At 39.0% G+C, this 22,176-nt stretch overlaps 1 pseudogene; it reads right to left on the bottom strand.

Annotated features, from left to right (window-relative positions):
* LOC101414178 (cytochrome P450 3A24-like) overlaps positions 1–22,176 on the bottom strand; it is a 95,477-nt pseudogene that overhangs the window by 57,077 nt on the left and 16,224 nt on the right.

Genomic DNA, 22,176 nt, shown 5'->3' on the forward strand with positions numbered 1-22,176 from the left:
CAGGGGAGGAATACTGGTGTGGGATGTTATTGACAGGGGACACATGGTTGGCAGGGAGTCCTACAGGGCATATATCCAGGGTACATAAAAATATTTGGATATTTTCATAGTGCTTACAATTAAAAACAACAACTGAGGGAGTGCTGAGTTCCTAGCCAGGGGATCTCTTTCACAGTCCCTAAAGGAACAGCAACAATCCCCCAAGTGCAACGGCATAGACCAAAAAAGAAGGAAGGTCCAACAATGAGACCTTGATACTAATAACTATGCTTGTGAGCCTGTGAATCTGAAATAAGAACAAGGCCTAGAGCTGCAGGGTGCCTAAGAGTTATTTCCTGAGAGCCTCCATGTTGCTCAAATGTGGCCAGTCTTGAAGCCAAACTCAGCATGTAAATGTGTTGCCTTCCCCCCAGCATGGGACATGACTCCCAGGGATGAGCCTCCCTGGTGCCAAGGGATTACTACCAAGTACCAGCTGATGATGGTAACTAGAAAATGACCTTGAATAAAAGGGTCAACTCAGACCAGCAGAATATCTCAGTCTACATATAATACCAGGAGTTCAAAATGCTTTTTGACCTGAAGAAAAGGTGGAAAGGGAAAGGACAAATGAGTTTATATGCCTATGAATCTCCAGAAAGAGCTGGGAGGTTTTCAGAGAGGTTGCCCTTATGCACACCAGAGTAGAGTCCCAGAGACAGATAAAGTAGATACAACCCCAGGTATTGGTTCTGTTGAGGGCTACAGAGACCCCCAGGTTCTATGGTCATGTCAGATGGAGTTCAGTGCCATCTCAGTTGGCTCTACTTTGAAGTTTGTGTTTCTGTGTGATGGAGCTGGACTTAGATGTGATCTTTGTCCACAAATCTCTCCTTTTACTTTTACTGGAACTGTAGTTGGTGCTGGGGTTTAATGTATACCCAGGGGACCTGAATCTCTGGACTGACCATGTGATAGTCAGGCCCTGAGACTCAACAGACTTGCAACTCCTACACTCTGGTTTATTGGACTTATCCCAGTCATCTAACATGGAGGTGAAGAAGGTCAGCCACCACACCAGGAGCCAAGACTGCCTGCAATTGAAAGCACAAGAATTGCATCCAGCATCCATGCGGAGTCTAAGCCCCCTCTTGATATAGATGTGGAATGGACACAACCATTCTAAGGTCCACAGGATGGAGGAATAGACTATGGATTAAAGTGGACTTACTGGTATTCTATTCATGAACTATTGTGATTAGTAATCAAAGAAAATATGGCATTGGTGTGGAGAAAGTGGCCATGGTGGCTGCTGGGGGTAGGGAGTGGGAGGAAGAAATGAGATGTGGGGGCGTTTTCGGGACTTGGGGTTGTCCTGGGTGGGGCTGCAGGGACAGTTATTGGACATTGTACGTCCTCCCATGGCCCACTGGGTGGAATGTGGGAGAGTGTGGGCTATGATGTGGACCACTGACCATGAGGTGCAGCGGTGCTCAGAGATGTATTCACCAAATGCAATGAATGTCTCATGATGATGGAGGAAGTTGTTGTTATGGGGGGAGGAGTGGTGTAAAGGGGGTGGAGGGTATATGGGGACCTCATATTTTTTTAATGTAATGTTAAAAAAAATAAAGACAAAAATCCCACAACATGTTGAGGGAAGGGAATGCATATTAATCCCACTAAGAAATCTTAAACCTTGTTTCTGTGACTCATTCTCTTAGTTCCACCTCCAAACTCCATCTTCTGCATTCTCCTCAAAATGCAAAATCTCTGCTCCAAAGCCTACATTTCTTTGCCCATATTTGAAAAAAAAAAACAACAAATAACATTATATATATATATATATACTTTTCAACAAATTATCAAGAAGTTTAAACACTCATAGTACCTACATCAGGTTTTGCCTTTTGATTATCTTTGAGGTGACTTTCTTTCACTTTTTAAATGACTTTTGTGATAAAGTCAATTGCATCTTTTGGAAGCAGATAGAGATCCATTGCTTCAAAAATTCTGATAAGGAATGGAAAGAGTGCTGCAGGGAAAAGAAAAAAATCATAGTGAGAATGCATAATTTTACAGGAAGAATTATAATTCACTAGAACATTGAGAAGAGTCAAAGTTGCCTGGATCTCAAACAGAAGGCCTTCCCTCAGGGTCACTTGAGGCTTCAAAGTCATGGTTGAGCAAGGGTAAGTGCACAGATAGGGCCCCACCATAAGGGAGACCAGTTGTCCTTTCTTCATCCTTGGTTATCAAAGAGTCATGATTACATTCCTTGATTAATGGCCTTCTATCCTCACTCTAGCATGTCATTACAGAAACCAGCACAGAGTCTGCTGCTCCAGATAATGGTGCTATTCAAGAACTTCTACTCCAAATGAAAAAACGAAAGGATGTTCTGTCTCTTCTATTTTGGGGGAAAGCTTATGAAAAAAATGTATTTATTCTTTTTGAAATATTTCATAGAATTCATTACTGATGACTTCAGGGCCTGGACTTATTTTTCAGTGGGTAAAATTTTGATTACTAATTGATCCTCTTCACTTGTTTTAAGTTTATTAAACTTGTCTATTTCTTCTTTGAAGCAGTTTTTATAGTTTTTATCATCCTAGCAATTCATTCATTTCATCTAAGTTTTCTAATTTATTTTTAAATGAAAAAAACATTTGTAAATTGTTTTTCATACTTTTCCTTTATAATCCTTTTTATGTTTTCTAATGTCGATATTCCTCCATTCATTTCTGATGCTAATAATTTGAATATTCCCTCTTTTTTTCTTGGGCAGTCTAGCTCAAGTTTTTTCAATTTCAGTGATTCTCTCAAAGAACTGGTTTTGATTTCATTGATTTTTCTCTTTTTTTTCCTACTTCCTTTTTCAAAAATTTCCATCCTAATCTATTTCCTATGTTCTGCCTTTGTAAGCTCTTCTGTCTTCACTGTCTTAAGTAGAATATTAGTTTATGGATTTAAGATCTTTCTTCTCTTATAATGTAACTATTTACAATGACAAATTTCCATCTAAACACTGTTTGAGCTGCATCACATATATTGATATTGCAAAGATGGCAGTATTCCCCAAAATGATCTACAGGTTCAATAGAATGCCTGTAAGAATTCTAGCTGTCTTTTTCTTAAAATTACAATTTGCTTCTAACATTAATATTGAATTGCAAGAGCTCTAGGAGAACCAAAATAATTTTGAAAATAAGATTAACAAAGGGTTTACAGTGCCTATTTCAAAGTTACCGTGAAGATTTAAGGACCAAGGCAAACTGGTAAAGGTATAAGGATAGACAGATAGCTTACTGCAATAGGATTAGACTCCATAAAGAAGTCTAAGTGTCAAGTGATTTTCAGCAAAGATGCCAAGGCCATTCAATGGGCAGAGAATAGCCTTTTCAATAAATCCTGCTGGATCAGATGGGTATCCACAGTCAAAAGGATGAATTTGGACACTCCACATAATATGTAAAAAAGTAGCTCAAAATGGATCAATGCCTTAATGTAAGAGCAAAACTTTAAACTCTTAGAAAAATAAAAGTAAATCTTTATTATTCTTGATTTGGGAGTGGATTCTAGAAAAGAGACCAAAAGTATGCATGACAAAGGGAAAATTACATAAGTTGGATATCTTCAAAATTAAAACATTTTTGTACTTCAAGAAACACTTTCAAAAGAGTAAAAAGGCAAACTAGAGAATGTGAGAAAATTTTGAAAACCATATATCTGACATATCCTGAGTTAAAGAAGCCAGTCACCAAAGACCATATATTATAGTATTCCATTATATGAAGTGTCCAGAAAAGCAAAATCTACAGAGACAGAAGGTAATGAGAGCTTTCATAGGAATGAGCATGAGGAGGGCAGAGTGGTAGGTAAAGGGTAAGGAGGACATGCCAGAGGTGATGAAAATGTTCTAAAATTATCATGAAGGTGGTACATGACTTTCAATATACTAAAAACCATTTAATTATATGCTGTAAATGTGTGAATTGCATTGTATGTGAACTACATGTCAATAAATATGTTATTAAAAATGAGAAAGGAAGCAGTGGTGCACACACTTATTAAGAACAACGGTGGGTTCAATAAATCCATTTTTGTGAGCTTCTTGACTTTCTGTGCAAAGAGATCCTGTGGGTTGTTGAGGGAATCAATGTTCACACCAAATGACGTGCTCATGATCATGTCCAAGCTGAAGGCCCCGAAGACACTGAATAGAGAAGGAGAGATGGGGGAATCTAAAATCAGCATCACTCGCTACCCTTCCCCAGCACCTTCAACAAGAAATGCCCGCAAATTCAAACTCCTGGGCAAGACAGTGCATGGTCTCACATATCCAGAACCTTCTCTTGGACATTCTTCCAAATATCCAATGTGACAACTAGGCAAGTGAATTCATCCTGGCTCATGTGTTCGTTCCTGCTGCCCTGTCGTTTAATCAGTCTCTCCCCTTCTTAGGTTGCTTATTGGGGTTTTGTAAACCACACAATGGCTTTGGTTTAATCACAAGTATAACTTGACACTAAATGTGTCAGCTCCTTGCAGGCAGCTGGAAGGCTCGTGACCATGATCAGAGTTGAAGCAGCCCCAAACCACTTACTCTTTCAGGGTGACAGATTTGTCTCTCTCTGCTTTCTTCTTCAGGTTCTTCACCAGCACATCTTTGTGCTGGGAAATGATGGGGAACATCTGAACACAAAGCACAGCATCACCAGTGGGTAAATGAGGAGACTAAAAATCTGGAAAGACTGGGCTTCACCAAGCATGGAGCATATGTGATATTTATAATGAATCAGGTATGTCTCCTTGATTTATCCACAAAAGATAATTTTTAATAAGTTCAAACTCAGTTGAATACCCCTTTAGAAAGGGATAATGATGTTATTTCTGCTTGTACCTAGATTCATTTTTCAAGTTCCTAAGGAAAGGCCACTTCTTTTCTTACCTCCTTGAGCTTTCCACTGGAGAATGTTGGAGTCAGCAATGTTCATATTCTCTTCCAATATTCATCTTCAGGTAAGTAGAGGGAATATTTTATAATCCCCAGTGGACCAAGAGGCTAGAGTTCAAAGCAATTTTTAGTTTCAGAGGATTACCTACACCCATTCATGATAAAAAAACAAACAAAAAACAACTTTCACTAAAGTAGGAGGATGGGAAAATTTCCTCAACTTAATGGAGATCAACATGAAAATCTACTTTTAACATTATACTGGTGTTTTCCACTTAGATATGAAATGAGGGAAAGATGTCCATCTTATCACTCTCTACTACAACATACTGGAAATCATAGTTAGTGCAATAAGACAAGAAAAATAAATAGAAGATACACTGATTGGAAAGAAAGTAATAGAACTATCTCTTATTTTAGATGATGTAATTGTCAAAATAGAAAATCTAAGATCTCAAGCAAAACAAAAAAGAAAGAAAAAACCTTGAAACTTCCAAACCCTAATATGTGAGTTCAGCAATGTTACAAGATACAAGATCAACATGCAAAACCAATTCATTTTATATAATAACAAGAAACAGTTGGAACTAAAATAACAAAACAAAACCATGAATGATTGCTCACTCCAAAGCAAATGAAATACTTAGGTATATATCTGTTCAAAATATGTTCAAGATCTTTTTACTATAATAATAAAATGCTGAAGAAAGAATTAAAAATAAACCTAAATAAGTGGAGAGACATACTGTGCTCGTTGTTTGGAAGATTCAACATAGCAAAGACTTCAATCATCCCCAAATTTATCTATAGGTTCATCCTATTCTTTTCAACATCTTAAAAAGGGCTACTGTAGAGAGAGAGAGAAGCTTACTCTAAATTTGGAGGGAAAAGAAAATGATTTAAAATAGAAAAACAGATCTGTAAAAGAAGAATAAAGTGGAGAAATGACTCTACATAGTAAGATTTACAATGGAACTAGAGTGTTCAGGACTGTGCAGTCCTAGCCTTGGGATATTCACTGAGATCAGTGGAACAGGATAGAGAAGGAGAAACAGAAAATGCAAATATGGTCATTTTTTTTAATGGTGCAAGAGCAATTCAAAGGAGCAAGCATAGCTTTTCCAACAAATGATGTCAAACCAATTGGACACCCATAAGAAAAAAAATTAACTTTGTCCTAAACTTCACATTCTGTTGAAAACTAAGTCAAAATGGACCACAGCATCCCACATAATGCCACAAAACATTTAGGAAAGAAATTGGGAGAAAATCTTTGAGAACCTACTGCTTGACGAAGAGTTTTCAGACTCATCAACAAAAGCACAATTCATAAAAGAAAAAAATAGGTAATTTGGTCTCATCAAAACAAGAACTGTTTGCTCTGCCATATCCCAGTTAAAAGAAAAGAGAGGTTACCACCTGCAACTATGAAATTTGTGGGATAGAAACTTCTGTATCTTGATATGGAGGTTTACACAATACTACAAATGTGACACAGTGGCATAGTTACACATACTCACAAACATTCACACACACACACACACATACACATAAATGACTGCTCCTGAAACTAATGAAATCCACATAAGCTATGTGGAATTTTCTAATGTCATATTCCTGGTTTGATCTTGTAGTATATAGTTGTGGGAAATGCACCCATGAGGCTGCTAGAGGAATAAAAGGGGAGTTAAGTAAAAGCTACCTACCCGCCGGTCTGTGAAGGTAGAGTAACATTCTCTCACCAGTATTGTCTTGATCATACCTCGATCCATGATGACCAGCACAGGCTGTGGATCCTCAAAACTCCTGTACCGGGAAAACAGACCTGATTAAACTTTCCAAGATGGATTCTGCGGCTGGATCCATGCCTGGGAAACCTGATTTCCTTCCCAACTTTCCATAATTTATGCACCTAATTGTACAATACACAGCACATTTCCTTTTAGTTTAAGTTAGGGTGTGATACACAGCAGCATTCAGACCACAGAAGCCACTTTAGACTTCATGAAATGAAGAGTAAAATCGTTCAAATAGGTTAGAAATTTTAAAGACAAATAGCAACTACAGTAGTTGCTGGGGGCAGGGAGAGGGAAGAAGAGATGTGATGTGGGAAATTTTCCAGACTTAGAGTTGTCCTAAATGATATTGCAGGGGCAGATGCTGGACATTATGTATCCTGCCATAACCCACTGAATATATAGGGAGAGAGTGTAAACTACAATGTGAACTATAATCCATACAGTGCAGCAGTGCTCCAAAATGTATTCACCAAATGCAATGAATGTGCCACAATGATGAAAGATGTTGTTGATGTGGGAGGAGTGGGGTGAGGGGGAGTGGGGGGTATAAGGGAACCTCTTATATTTTTTGAATGTAACATTTTTTGTGATCTATGTATCTTCAAAAAACACAATTAAAAAATTGATGGGGTTGGGGGTGGGGAGTAGGTTATATGGGAACCTCATGTTTTTTAATGTAATATTTTGTGTGATCTACTAACTTAAAAAAAGATAATTAAAAAAATAAAATAAAATAAATACAAATAGTACTTGACTGAGATTGTGGTTACAGATAACATGAGAACATTTGTAAATTCCAGGGGGTGGGCACATGAGTATTCATGACATCATTCTCTGTAATTTTTGTATGTTTAAGATATGTTTAACATACATATACATTAAGTAGAGTAAAAGTTGTGAACTTATACAACAAACATGCATATCATCATACAGAACTCCTATTCATCACCCCAGCAGCAACACCTTGTATTGTTGTGAAACAACAACATAGTTTATTACAAACTATGACATAGCATCATCAAAAGATTACTACTAACTACAGACCATATCTTAAATTTGGTATATTTTTTCCCCAATGTTTAATAATTTTATTATCAATAAAGACAATAGTTGAGTGAAACCTCAAGAAAAGGGGAACACCATTTGAACTATTAAAGACAATCTTTGGTAGCATTGAAGTTAGAAAATTTCTAATACAATAGATAATGGGTAGAAAGAAAGATGGATGAACAAAATGGAAGATTGCCCCAAATCACCTGTTCTTTTACACCACAGAGGATTTTAAGTGGTTCAGCCATCATATCCAAAACTTGCTGCAGTCCCCCGCAGCTGTACATTTTTAAAATAGTCTGAAGCTCAGAAGGTTACTGTAGGTAATGAGTCTCCTTGTGCTGAGCCACTACATGAGTCACTGAGGGGAAGCCTAGGTCTGTTTCACAGCCACATTCATCATGTTGCTTGCATGATTCCTGTCTCCCCATCATGAGGAGGTAATAAAGTGAAGTTGTATGTAACAAAATTGACAAATAGCTAATGGCAGCTTCCATATCATTTCTCTCTTTGGAATCCTTGACTAGTCAGTTGTCTCATGATGATGGATAAGATTGCTGCTATGGGGGGAGGAGTGGGCTGAGGGGGGTGGGGGACATATAGGGACCTCATATTTTTTGAATATAATATTAAAAAAATAAATAAAGACAAAAAAATCTTCATCTCACACGTGCCCAAGTATTTCTTCAACCATTGGTTAAAACTTAAAAATTATTCCACCCAAGTCTCCAAATCTTCCAGTTTGGTACAGGCTGGGTGGGATCCAAGGATCTGCTCTTCCAGGGGTCCTTTATGCACTCCTAGCCTTGAGAACCATTTTTCAAGAGGAAAAGGATCCATAATGATGAAGTGACTCCAATGTGTGAACCACAGTTCCATGTTCCCTGAACCCCCACAACCCACATTTCGCAGACCTACTTACCCCAAGTCCACATTGTCCTGGGGTTGTGTTTCCTGAGCCTAGCACTCCCAGGAACCTGGATTTGTCCTATCCCTCTGGTCATGGACTAACTCTGGGAGTGGAAGTTTAGGTGGGAGGTACAGAGGAACGCAAGGAGTGCAGGTTCAATTTTCTGGTCCCCCCCTTTTATTGAGTTTGGAGGAGCATATAAGCTGGCTTGGGGAGAGCCTAGGAAGAGAGGAGAGGAGAATCTGCTGAGAGAGCCTGATTTACCTAAATGCCCTAGGATAGGAAACTTGGTCCAGGAGAAGGCGGGGTCAGAAAATTAACTAGCCCCAGCTAGTACACCTAAGGGAGAGGGATAGTAGGGTGGGCTTTCCAGGCTGCCAATAGCATATTTAGGGTTCCTGGCAAGGGGAGGGTGCTCTCTTTCAAGAAATTAAGAGACATTATTTTCTGAAGTGAGTTGGTTCACCAGGGACCCATTTGAATTTCCTACAGGAGCCCTCATGCAGCCTCCCTGCTTCCCTGGGAGAGAAGAAAGTGAGGAAGGGAGAAAGGAGGAAGGTCAGACTTCTAAACAGTGTATTCAATTGCCAAGAGGATTCCCTGCTTGAGGCCTTATCTGGTCTTTTTTGCTGGTTTGTTTTCTTGTTTTTTTTCCCCCTTATCCTCCCTGTGCCCCTCCCTTTTCCCTTTTTTTCCTTTCTCTTTTTCTGGCTTGCTTTAAAAAATTTTTTTTTTCCCTTTTATTTTTCTTTTCTTCTTTTTTCTTTTTTTATATTAGGTGCTGCAGGCAATATTTCTTTTTTACTGTGCATCTTCATCCTCAATTTCCTCTTTTCTGTGTGTACTGATTTTGGCTACCAATGCTATCCCCTTTCCTTTACATCATTCTATCCTCCATCATTTATTGTTTCTCTTACATTCTGAGTCTATTTGTTTAGCTCCCGATATTTCTGACTTTTTATCTCTAATACCTCTAATCGATTTTCTATCTTTTATTCACTATTTATATTACTGTCCTTTCTTTTCTCTTTCTCTCTCTTCTGACCACACTGGCCTTTTAATTCATACTATATTCCTCCCCATATTCAGGTTACTATCTCATTATAGGTACTCCACTTTTTTACAGTTATAAGTATACACTACTTACGTGAGTTCAATACCCATCCTCCTAGATCTCACATGGTTCTTCTGCTAACATTCACTATCAATAATACTATTATATTTTATTTTCTTACCCCTTTTGCTTTCTCTGGCCCTAATATTTTCCTTCAAGGGAACATAGCTCACAATAAGGAAATAGAATAAGAAGAACAAAGTGACAAAGAGAAGACTTAACATGCACACAAAAACAACAACTAATTAAACCCTGAGATGAAGAAGCTAATCAACTGAATAAACCCAACAAGACAAAATGATGACCAGACAGCAACAAAAAACCACAGACCATACCAATAATCAGGAAAACATGGCCCAATCCAATGAACAAACTAAAAACCAGGAAGAAAAATGGAACACCGAACAAATAATTAAAGCTCTCAAAACACATATCATGGACAAATTAAATGAAGTGAAGGAAGAGATTAAGCATATTAAGAAAACCCTTGGAGGGCATACAGAAAAATTGTAATCATGCACAAAAAGATAATGGATATGATGGGGATCAACTGCACAATGCAAGAAATCAAAAATATACTCTCAGCAAATAACAGCAAATTTGAAGAGGCCAAGGAAAAAATTAGCGATGTGGAAGACAGTATATTTGAAATCAAACAGATAGTAGAATTGATCAATAAAAAGATAGGAAAAATCCAGCAGGGACTTAGGGACTTGAATGGCAATGCAAAACATGCAAACATACACATTATAGGCATCCCAGAAGGAGAAGAGAAGGGAAAGGGGACAGAAGGGGTGTCGGAGGAAATAATGGCTGAAAATTTCCCAAACCTATTGAGGGAGATGCATGTACATGTCCAGGAAGCACAGCAAATTCCAAAACAACAAATACCAACAGGCCTACCCTAAGACATAAAATTGTCAAATTATCCAATGTGTAAGACAAAGAGAAAATACTAAAAGCAGCAAGAGAGAATCATTCCATACAAGGGAGGCTCCATAAGATTAACTGCTGACTTCTCATCTGAAACCATGGAGGCAAGAAGGCAATGATATGACATAGTCAAGGTACTAAAGGAAAAGAATTTCCAACCAAGAATACTCTGTCCAGCAAAGCCAGCCTTCAAAAATGATGGAGAGTTCAAAATATTCACAGATAAACAGAAATTGAAAGAGTATGCCAACAAGAACCCTGCCCTTAAGGAAATACTAAAGGGAGTTCTGCAGGAGGAAAGAAAAAAACAGGAGAGACAGAGTTGGAGGAGAGTGTAAGATCAACTACAATGACAAAAAGAGAGAGGAAAAAAAAACCCAAACAACATATGACAAACACAAATCCAAAGAAAATATGGCTAATATAAGTAATTCCTTGAAAGTAATAACACTGAATATCAATGGATTAAACTCACCTGTTAAGAGACACAGATTGGAAGACTAGATACAGAAATTTATGACCCATCTAAATGCTGTCTTCAAGAAACACATCTTAGACCCAGGGATTCAAGGAGGTTGAAAGTGAATGGCTGGAAAACAATTTTACAGGCAAACAATAACCAGAAAAGGGCAGGTGTAGCTATATTAATATCAGACAAAATAGACTTTATTTTTATTTTTTTTAATTTTATTCATTTTGTAAAAATATTACATTCAAAATATATGAGGTCCCATTAAACCCCACCACCCCCACCCCACCACTCCCCACCCTAGCAACACTCACTCCCATCATCATGACACATTCATTGCATTTGATAAGTACATCTCTGGGCATCTCTGCACCTCATGGTCATGGTCCACATCATAGCCCATACTCTCCCACGTTCCATCCAGTGGGCCCTGGGAGGGTTTACAGTGTCCGGTAATTGCCCCTGGAGCACTATCCAGGGCAACTCCAAGTCCCAAAAACGCCTCCACATCTCATCTCTTCTTCCCATTCCCCATACCCATCAGCCACCATGGCCTCTTTTTCCACACCAATGCCACCTTTTCTCTGTGGACCTTGGATTGGTTGTGTCCATTGCACCTCTATGTCAAGAGGAGGCTCAGATTCCACATGGATACTGGATGCAATCCTCCTGCTTTCAGTTGTAGGCACTCTAGGCTCCATGGTGTGGTGGTTGTCTTTCTTCAACTCCATCTTAGCTGAGTGGGGTGAGTCCAATAAATCAGAGTGTAGGAGCTGAAGTCTGTTGAGGCTCAGGGCCTGGCTATCATATTGTCAGCCCAGAGATTCAAATCCCCTAAATAATCTTAAACCCCAACACCATCTACAATTCCAGTAAAGTAGCATGAAAGTCTTGTGAAAAGAGATCCCATCTGAGTACAGTTCCATCACGCAGAAACACCAGCTCCAAAGAAGGGCCATCTGACATGGCAGTGAACCCCATCTGCCATGACCATAGAACCCGTGGGTCTCTTTAGCCCTCAAAGGAACCAATACCTGGGGTTGTATCTACTTTATCTGTCTCTTAGACTCTGCTCAGTTGTGCATAAGGGCAATCCTTCTGACAACCTCCAGCCATATAGACTTTTTTTTTTAGAGACTCATAGCCATATAAACTCATTTCTCCTTTCCATTTCCCCCTTACATTAGGTCAAACAGCATTTTAAAGTCACGTTATTATATGTAGACAGGGATATTCTGCTGATCTGCATTGAACCTTTAATTCAAGGTCATTTTCTAGTTGCATCATCAGTTGGTACTTAAAATAGACTTTAAATGCAAAACTATTGTGAAAGACAAAGATGGACACTACATATTAGTGAAAGGGATGATCTTTCAAGAAGAACAATCATAAACATTAATGCCTCTAACAAGGGTGCCTCCAAATACCCGAGACAAACAATGGAGAAACTAAGTGAAGGAATAGATGCCTCTACAATTATAGTGAAGGACTTTAACACACCACCATCACCATTTGACAGGACATCTCAAAGGGAATCAATAAAGAAACCAAGACTTTGAGCAATATATTAGAGAATGTGAACCTAATAGACATATACAGAATATTATACCCAAATACAGCAGAATATACTTTCTTCTCAAAGGTACATGGCTCATTCTCCAAGATAGACCACATGCTAGGCCACAAAGAAAGTCTCAATGAGTTCAGAAAGATTGAAATCATACAAAATAACTTCCCTGTCCACTGTACAATGAAGCTGGAAATCTGCAAGAGCCAGAGACCCAGATCTGACACCAACATATGGAAGCTAAACAAACACTCTTAGAAAATCAGTGGGTCAAGGAGGAAATCTCAACAGGTATAAATGACTGCCTTGAAACTAATGAAAATGATAATACAACATATCAAAACTTATGAGATGCAGCAAGAGCTGTACTGTGAGGGAAATTTATAGGCATAAATTCATACATCAAAAAAGAAGAAAGAGTTAAAATGAACTAACTGCACAATTGGAGGAATTAGTAGAAAATAAACAAACTAATCTCAAAGGAAGAAGAAAGAAATAGCAAAGATCAGAGCAGAACTAAATGAAATAGAAAATAAGACAGCACTCAAAAAAATAAACAAAACTAAGAGCTGGTTCTTTGAGAAGATCAATAAAATTGACAAACCCTTAGCTACACTATCAAAGAAAAAAAAGGGAGAAGATGCAAATACACAAAATAAGAAATGAGAAAGGGGATATCACCACTGACCCCACTGAAATAGACTATCATAAGAAGATACTTTGAAAAGCTATATTCCAACAAGAATGACAATTTAGAGGAAATAAATTCCTAGAAACACATAAGCAGCCTACATTGATGAAAGAAGAAATTGATGACCTCAACAAACCCATCACAATAAAGAGATAGAATCAGTTATTAAAAACCTCCCAACTAACAAGAGTCCTGGGCCAGATGACTTCACAGGTGAATTCCACAAAACATTCTGGAAAGAACTGAAACTCTTCCAAAAATTGGAAGTGAAGGGAACACTGCATAACTCATTCTATGATGCCAACAGTACCCTAATACCAAAACCAAACAAAGGTATCACAAGAAAGGAAAATTACAGACCAATCTCTCTAATGAATCTAGATATGAAAATTTTCAACAACGTATTTGCTAATTGTATGCAACAATACATTAAATGTATTATACACCATGACCAAGTGGATTTCATTCCCAGTATGCAAGGATGGTTCGACATAAGAAAATCAATTAATGTAATACACCACATAAACAGATTGAAGGGAAAAAAATCACATGATCATATCTATAGATGCAGAAAAAGCATCTGGCAAAATACAGCACCCTTTCTTGATAAAAACACTGCAAAAGATCAGAATAGAAGGAAACTTTCTGAACAGAACAAAGGGTATATATGAAAAGCACACAGCTAACATCATTTACAATGGTGAAATTCTAAAACATTTCCCTCTAAGATCAGGAACAAGACAAGGATACCCACTATCACCCCTTCTATTTAACATTGTGTTAGAAGTACTTGCTTGAGCACTGAGTCAAGACTGAGATATAAGAGGGATTCAAACAGGAAAGGAAGGAGTAGAAATTTCACTATTTGCAGATGACATGATCCTATACATAGAAAGCACTGAGAAGTCTGTAACAAAGCTTCTAGAACCTATAAATGAGTTCAGTAAAGTTGCAGGGTATAAGATCAATGCCCCAAAATCAGTAGCCTTTCTGTACACTGATGATGAGCAATCTGAGGAGGAAATCAAGAAACAAATACTAACTACAACAGTAAATAAAAAATCAAATACCTAGGAATAAATTTAACTAAACATGTAAAAGACTTATACACAGAAAACTGCAAACACTGTTCAAGGAAATCAAAGAAGAACTAAATACATGGAAGAATATTCTCTGATCATGAATAGGAAGACTAAATATTAAGATGTCTATCCTACCAAAACTGATCTACAGATTCAATGCAATCCCAATAAAAGTCAATACAGCATTCTTTAATGAACTGAAAAAACTAACTGTGAAATTTATTTGGAAAGAAAGAGATCCTGAGTAGCCAAAGAAATATTGAAAAAGGAAAATGAAACTGGAGGAATCACACTACCTGACTTCAAATCATATCACAAAGCTACAGTAGTGAAAATGGCATGGTATTGGCACAAGGATAGACACACTAACCAATGGAACTGAATTGAGAGTTCTGATATAGATCCTCATATATACAGTCATCAGATATTTGACAAAGCCACCAAGCCCACTCAACTGGGAAAGAATGGCCTCTTCAACAAATGGTGCCTAGAGAATTGGATGTCCATATGCAAAAGGAGAGAGGATTACCATCTCACACCTCATACAAAAATCAAGACTATCAAGACCTTGGAAAACAATGTAGGGAAGCATCTTCAGGACCTTGTAATAAGAAACAGCTTCATGAACTTCACACCCAAAGTACAAGCAGAAAAAGAACAAATAGATAAATGGGACTTCCTCAAAATTAAAGCCTTTTGCATGTCAAAGGAGTTTGTCAAGAATGTGAAAAGAGAGCCTACACAATGGGAGAAAATATTTGGTAACCATATATTTGATAGGAGATTTATACTCTGCATATATATAGAACTCCTATATCTTGAAAATAAAGAGACAATCCATTTTTAAAAATGGGGAAAAGATTTGAACATATGCTTCTCCAAAGAAGAAATACAAATGGCTAAAAAGCACATGAAAAAATGCTCAAAATCACTAACTATTACGGAAATGCAAATCAATGATATAGCATCTCCTCCCATAAGACTGGCAGCTATCAAAAAAACAGAAGACTGCAAGTGCTGGAGAGGATGTGGAGGAATGGGAACACTCATCCACTGCTGGTGGGAATGCAGAAAGATCCAGCCATTCTGGAGGACAGTTTGTCGGTTTCTCAAAAAACTAGCTATAGATTTGCCATATGACCCAGCAATTCCACTGCTGGGTATATACCCAGAAGAACTGAAGATTAGGACACAAACCGAAATATGCACACCAATGTTCATAGCAGCATTATTCAATATTGCCAAAAGTTGGAATCAACCCAAATGCCCATCAATAGATGAATGGATAACTAAAATGTGGAATATACATACAATGGAATACTACTCAGCTATAAGAAGGAATATAGTACAAACACACGTGATAACATGGATGAATCTTGAGGACCTTATGTTAAGTGAAGCAAGCTAGACATTGAAGGACAAATACTACATGACCTCTCTGATATGAAACAAGCAAATCGAGCTGTCTCAGAGAGCTAGAGACTGGAAGAGAGGCTTAAAGGAATTTGGTGGGGAGAGGAATGTTGCGATCTGATGCCTACATGGGTGAAGTCTATGATAAACTGAGGTAAGTATTTGTACAGGGAAGGGATAAGATGGGGGCCTAGGGATACCTTTGGCTGGGGCTTTGTGTACTTGACAGGGGCTAGGGTCAGAAGGCCCAAGGAATTTTGGGGAGGGCTGGGGGAAACAGTTGAATATGGGAGAATGTCGGGTATATGTTTGAAGCTATAATGCTGAAAAACTCTTTAGAAAATATAATAAGGAAGAATTAGGTGTTTAAGGTGCTTAAGCGGGGGGCATCTGGTACAGGGGGAAGTTACTAGGGAGTGTGTGAGTGCTCATTTTGTCATAGTGTGTTAAATCATTGTGTGGAGACCCATACAATGGGTGTGAAGGTGTGCCCACATCCTGGGGACACCTGATGTTCCAGAATAGAGGGAATTGTGTCTCTCCAGAAAATCAGTGGCTCTCAATTAGTTAGGGCAGTCTAGTATGTCAAGCCCTCAGCATTGTTGCAGTATCTGTAAATATAGTCTCTCAAGTAGTAAAGATTGATTGTCACTGTGGGCCCTGAGGGGAGAGGGAGAGAGGTATAGAATAGATGGAAGCAGGGCAACTGGGGGGCAATGTAAGTGTTCCACAAGATCATGCAATGATAGATATAGGACATGTTAACGTACAGAAAAGTGTATAAAAGTGTATAAACTAAAATGTAAACTGTAATGTAAAACATAAGGAAGATAAACATTTAGAAATTTGTACAGACTAAAATATAAACCATAATGTAAACCAAAATGAAACCATGTTTGATAGCTATGTTTCAAAATCTGTACATCAGCTGAAGCAAATAAAACTTGAACATGTAAAAATATCATTGCTGGGGAAAGGGGAAAAGGGTTTGATGTTGGATATATGGGAGTCCCTTATGTTGTGTATGTGAGGTACTGTGATCTAAAACATTTTTGAAGACAAAATTAAAAATGAAAAGAAAAGAAAGAATGTAGACTCTGAGGAAGAAATGAAAGCAAGTGCCTTCCCACTGTACATACTGGTCAACACCTATTATAGTGATAAAAGGTAAAATGTTTGCAGTGATGCTTTATAATATATTTCATTTTATTAATACACCAATTTATTTTTATTTTATTTTATTATTTCTAAGAATTTTATGTATTCTATTTCTAAACTTCAAACCCACCACTATATTTCAATTTCCTATTAAATGAATTTGGCAATATATTAGGCTTCATTGTTGAAGAAGTTTTGGACCACAGAGAGGTTCAACTATGGCAGGGGAGGAACACTGGTGTGGGGTGTTATTGATGGGGGGCACATGAGTGGGGGCGAATTCTCCAGGGCATATATATAGGGAACATAAAAATGTACTGTTATATGTTGGGTATTTTTATAGTAGTTACAGTTAAAAATGTCACCTGAGGGAGTGCTGAGTTCCTACCCAGGGGAGCTCTGTCACATTCCCCAATGGAACAACAGTAATTCCCCAAGTGGAACAGTAAAGACCAACAAGGAAGGATGGTCCAATAATGAGTCCTTGATACTGATAACTATGCTTATAAGCCTGTGTGCCTGAAATAAGAACTAGGCCCAGAGCTGCAGGGTGCCTAAGAGTTACCTTCTGAGAGCTTCCACATTGCTCAAATGTGGCCACTCTCTAAGCCAAACTCAGCATGTAAATGTATAACTTTCCCCCCAGCATGGGACATGACTCCTGGGAATGAGCCTCCCTGGTGCTGAGGGATTACTACCAATCACTAACTGGTGATGCAACTAGAAAGAGACCTTGAATAAAAGTATCAACTCAGACCAGCAGAATATCTCAGCCTACATATTGGATCAAGTGTTAAAAACTGCTTTTTGACCTTGAATAAAAGGGGGAAATGGCAAAGACAAATGAGTTGATATGGCTAAGAGTCTTCCAAAAAGAGTCAGGAGATCATCAGAGGAGTCATGCTTATGCATGCCTCAGCAGGACCCCAGAGAGAGCCAAAGCAGATACAACCCTAGGTGCTGGTTCTCCTGAAGGCTATGGAGATCCATAGGTTCTATGGTCATGGGAGATGGATTTGGAGTTCTGTACCATTTCAGAGGGTCCTACCTTGGAGATTTTGCTCCTGAGTTTAATGGAGCTGGACTCAGATGTGACCTTCCTACACATGCCTCTTGTCACTATTACTGAACCTGTGGTTGGTGCTAGGGATGGTGCATACTCAGGGGACTTGAATCTCTGGACTGCCCATGTGCCAGTTGGGCCCTGAGCCTCAGCAGAGTTGCAGCTCCTACTCTCTGGTTCATTGGACTTATCCAGGTCAGCTAACAGGGAGGTGAAGATGGTCAAACACCACACCAGGGAATCAAGAGTGCCAACACCTACAAGTAGAGGAATTGTATCCATCATCCATGTGTAACCTAAGCCCCCTTTTGATCTAGAGGTGGAGAGGACATCACCATTTCAGGGTCCAAGGAATGGAGGAATAAAGTATGGATTAGAGTGGATTTGCAATTCTACTATAAAACTACTATGACTAGTAATAGAAGAAATTGTAGCATTGAGGAGGAGAAATTGACTATGGTAGTTGCTGAGGGCAGGGAGAGGGAAGAAGAGATGTGCTGTGGGGGCATTTTTGGCACTTTGAGTTGTCCTAAATGATATTGCAGGGTCAGATTATGATCTTTATACATCCTGCCATAACCTACTGAATGTATTGGGGGAGAGTGTGAACTACAGCATAAACTATTATCTATGTAGTACAGCAGTGCTCCAGAATGTGTTCACTGAGTGCGGTGAGTGTGCCACAATAATGGAGGAGGTTGTTGGTGTGGGAGGAGTGGGGTGGGGGTGGGGGTATACGGGAACCTCTTATATTTTTTAAAGTAACTTTTTTTGTGTGCCTGATGTATATATCTTCAAAAAAACACAATTTACAAAAATGATGGGGTGGGGGGGTGGGGAGCAGGGTATACGGGAACCTCTTGTTTTTTTTTAAATGTTTTTTAATGTAATGTTTTTTGTCATCTATTAACTTTAATTTAAAAAGTGTAAAAAAAAACACTTTCTACCACACTGTGTTGCATTTTTACTTTCTTGATAATATCATTTGCAAGACAAATGTTTTTAAGTTTGCTGAAAATGTATATGCTTTTCTTGTGTCATTTGTTCTTTGGATGTTTTATCAAAGAAATGTTTGCTTAACCCAAATTTATAAAGGTTTACACCTAAAAATACCAAAAAAAACCCCACCATGTATGTATATTATACATTCATGTGTGTATATGTATACTTGTCTTATATGATATTGGGACACGGAGGACTCAGTCAGAATTGGAGTCTGAGAAACAAGTCTGAGGTCTGTGGGAAAGGAAAACTGAGCAGAAAGCAGCCTGTGCCCAATGCCTTGTCTGCTGGCCTTCTGGAGGTGAACCTGTCATATTCCTGCTGAGCGTCTCATCTCCCTGCTGGTCCCTAAGAAGAGCTTCCATTGGAGTTAGTCACATAGGTTCCACCAGGATTCAGATGATCACATCATGTAGCATATATGATATCCTGTTCAACTTGGTTTTAAAGTTAAATTCAATTTTTAATAATTTCATCAAAGCATCGCCTTTTCACTGTTGTTTTTTTTTCCCCACCGATGAATATGACTGAGTCAGTATTTCATAAACCTTTTAGTGTTAAAATCTGATAGCCATAATCTTGTCTTGCTTTCAGCTACAACTTGGACAGAATCACTCCCAGGGTGTCTGCTTTGAAGGAAAAGAAAGCAGAAAGCTCTTGTTTAGCTCTCAGATCTCCGAAAGACATCATGGGTAGCAAAGTTGGGATGAAGCCATGGAAATAATCACAGAGAAGTCAGCAGTTGTCAGGAGAAGTCCAGTATGTGGAAATGATGAGAGAGTGAATCCTTGGCCTACCCAGGAAGGAAGGAGGAAAAAGCTTAGAAAAAAAGTTTGAATCCAGCACACCTAGTTTAATGAACTTTTCCCAATCTCTGTCATGCTATCCTCCTAATCCATAGGACCACTATGCCTTCCAGGAGCCTGCACCTGAATGAAAATGAACCGTCTTTGTGATGTGCACAGCATTTGAATATTAAGTCCTTTGGTAGATCTTCCAGAGAGTTGGACTATCAGACTGACAACCAGTTGACACCAGAGCCCAAGAGCTAAACAGGCCACCATGCTCGGCCCATGACACCCTTTCCAGAACATGTAGAACCTCAGAAGTTCCTCCAGAGGAAGGGCATTTTTACCCATGGAATCAGATGGGTATTCGCAAACAAAGGATTCAAAAGAGGGACACTCACATTGCAGAACCCAGAATAGTTCCCAGAAAAGGCAGAGGTGTTGACCCAGGAATTCCCAGCTTCTTAAAAATTCCAAATGTGTGGGTTCCATATCTGTACAATGAAAGAGAAAACCAGATCACTGGACTCATGGGCCAGGCATGGACACTGGAACTGGAACAATCAAGGTAAGGAGGCAACATATAGGTAATTAATAATAAAGAAACTCCAATAGCAACATTTCATCATCACCTCCTTTCCCACCTATACTGTGAAAAAAAAAAGTGAAAATGATTTGGTAAAAGGAATTAAAATCTTCATGATACCAGTCCTAGAGTAGATACTTAATAAAAGTTAACAATCTTGAGTGCTCCTGGGAGATTCAAACTGAACTCTTTTGGGGCATTCGTTTATGCCTACTTAGTAAGTCGACTCTTAGATGACTGTAGGATTCTCATTTTAGGTGGTGAGGGAAAGAAGAATCTTCCTGTTCTCATAATGTGACAACAGACAGTTACCAAGAGCTTACGACAAAATGGTTCTTGTAGGTACTCTGAAACTTAGACTTACATGTTTCTCCTTCCTAAATTGGCCTGTTCCCAATTTAGCAAATGGTCCTTCTTAAATAAGCCTTCACAAAGAGACTTTGGAACAGCAAAAGTATTTTTTTTAAAAGATTTATTATCTATTTATTTCTCTCCCCTTGCCCCCCCACCCCAGTTGTTTGCTCTCTGTGTCCATTCACTGCATGCTCTTCTGTTACTGCTTCTATCCTTATCAGTGGCAATGGGAATCTGTGTTTCTTTTTGTTGCATCATCTTGTGTCAGCTCTGTGTGTGTGCTGCCCCATTCTTCGGCAGGCTGCGCTTTCTTTCGCACTGGGCGGCTCTCCTTACGGGGTGCACTCCTTTCTTGTGGGGCTCCCCTATGCGGGGGACACCCCTGTGTGGCATGGCACTCCTTGCACGCATCAGCACTGCACATGGGCCAGCTCCACACGGGTCAAGGAAGCCTAGGGTTTGAACCGCAGACCTCCCATGTGGTAGGCGGATGCCCTATCCATTGAGCAAAGTCCACTTCTTTCTATAGAATGAAAACCATGTGCAAGACTTCTGTTGATTTTGTACAAATGAAAGTGCTTTTTTGCTTCAGCCAGGTCTCCATTGCTGGACAATTAGGTTGGCATGAGAAGCAGGGGAGGGTGATTGACCAATATGTTCCATTAACTGATATTATTAGAAGAAGGAACAGCTTAACAGTCCATTTCCAGGCCAGTGCTTCCCTGCTGGATCTGGTCCTCCACCTGGTGGTTTCCACAGGTCAAGCAGAGCACCAGGCCACTTCATCCCTTTCAGTGTGGTCAGTCAGGAAGCAACTGTTTGCTGCTCTGGATGTCAGCTCTCCTGAAACCCAACGATGTTGCTGCTCCTTTGGCAGGCCTGCCTGCCCCTCATCTTTGACTGGACTGCCATTGATCACACAAACGAGAGTGCTGGATCCTTGTAATTTTTCCACTTCAATATTCCTGAGACTTGGCAGAGTAGAAGAAAAAGACTGAAAGCAAGAGGCTACTGTCAACCACTGAGAGTGATGCTGTTGGTCTACATAGTGAGACCCTTAATGGGAAATTCAGAAATTATGGCTGAGAAGTGTAAATGGTTCAACATTCCTACAGGACCTTTCAATAAAAAGAGAGAGAGCTATGAAAATCCAGGTAGTTTCCTACTGACCTCAAACAAAGCCTAGGAAAAGTGTCCAGGTCAGCAGAGAGGCCTGGAAAGATACTCACATATAGAGGATCACCAGACAGGTAGTGAGAAG

Source organism: Dasypus novemcinctus, chromosome 23 (assembly GCF_030445035.2).
Source record: "Dasypus novemcinctus isolate mDasNov1 chromosome 23, mDasNov1.1.hap2, whole genome shotgun sequence".
Classification (NCBI taxonomy): Eukaryota; Metazoa; Chordata; class Mammalia; order Cingulata; family Dasypodidae; genus Dasypus; species Dasypus novemcinctus.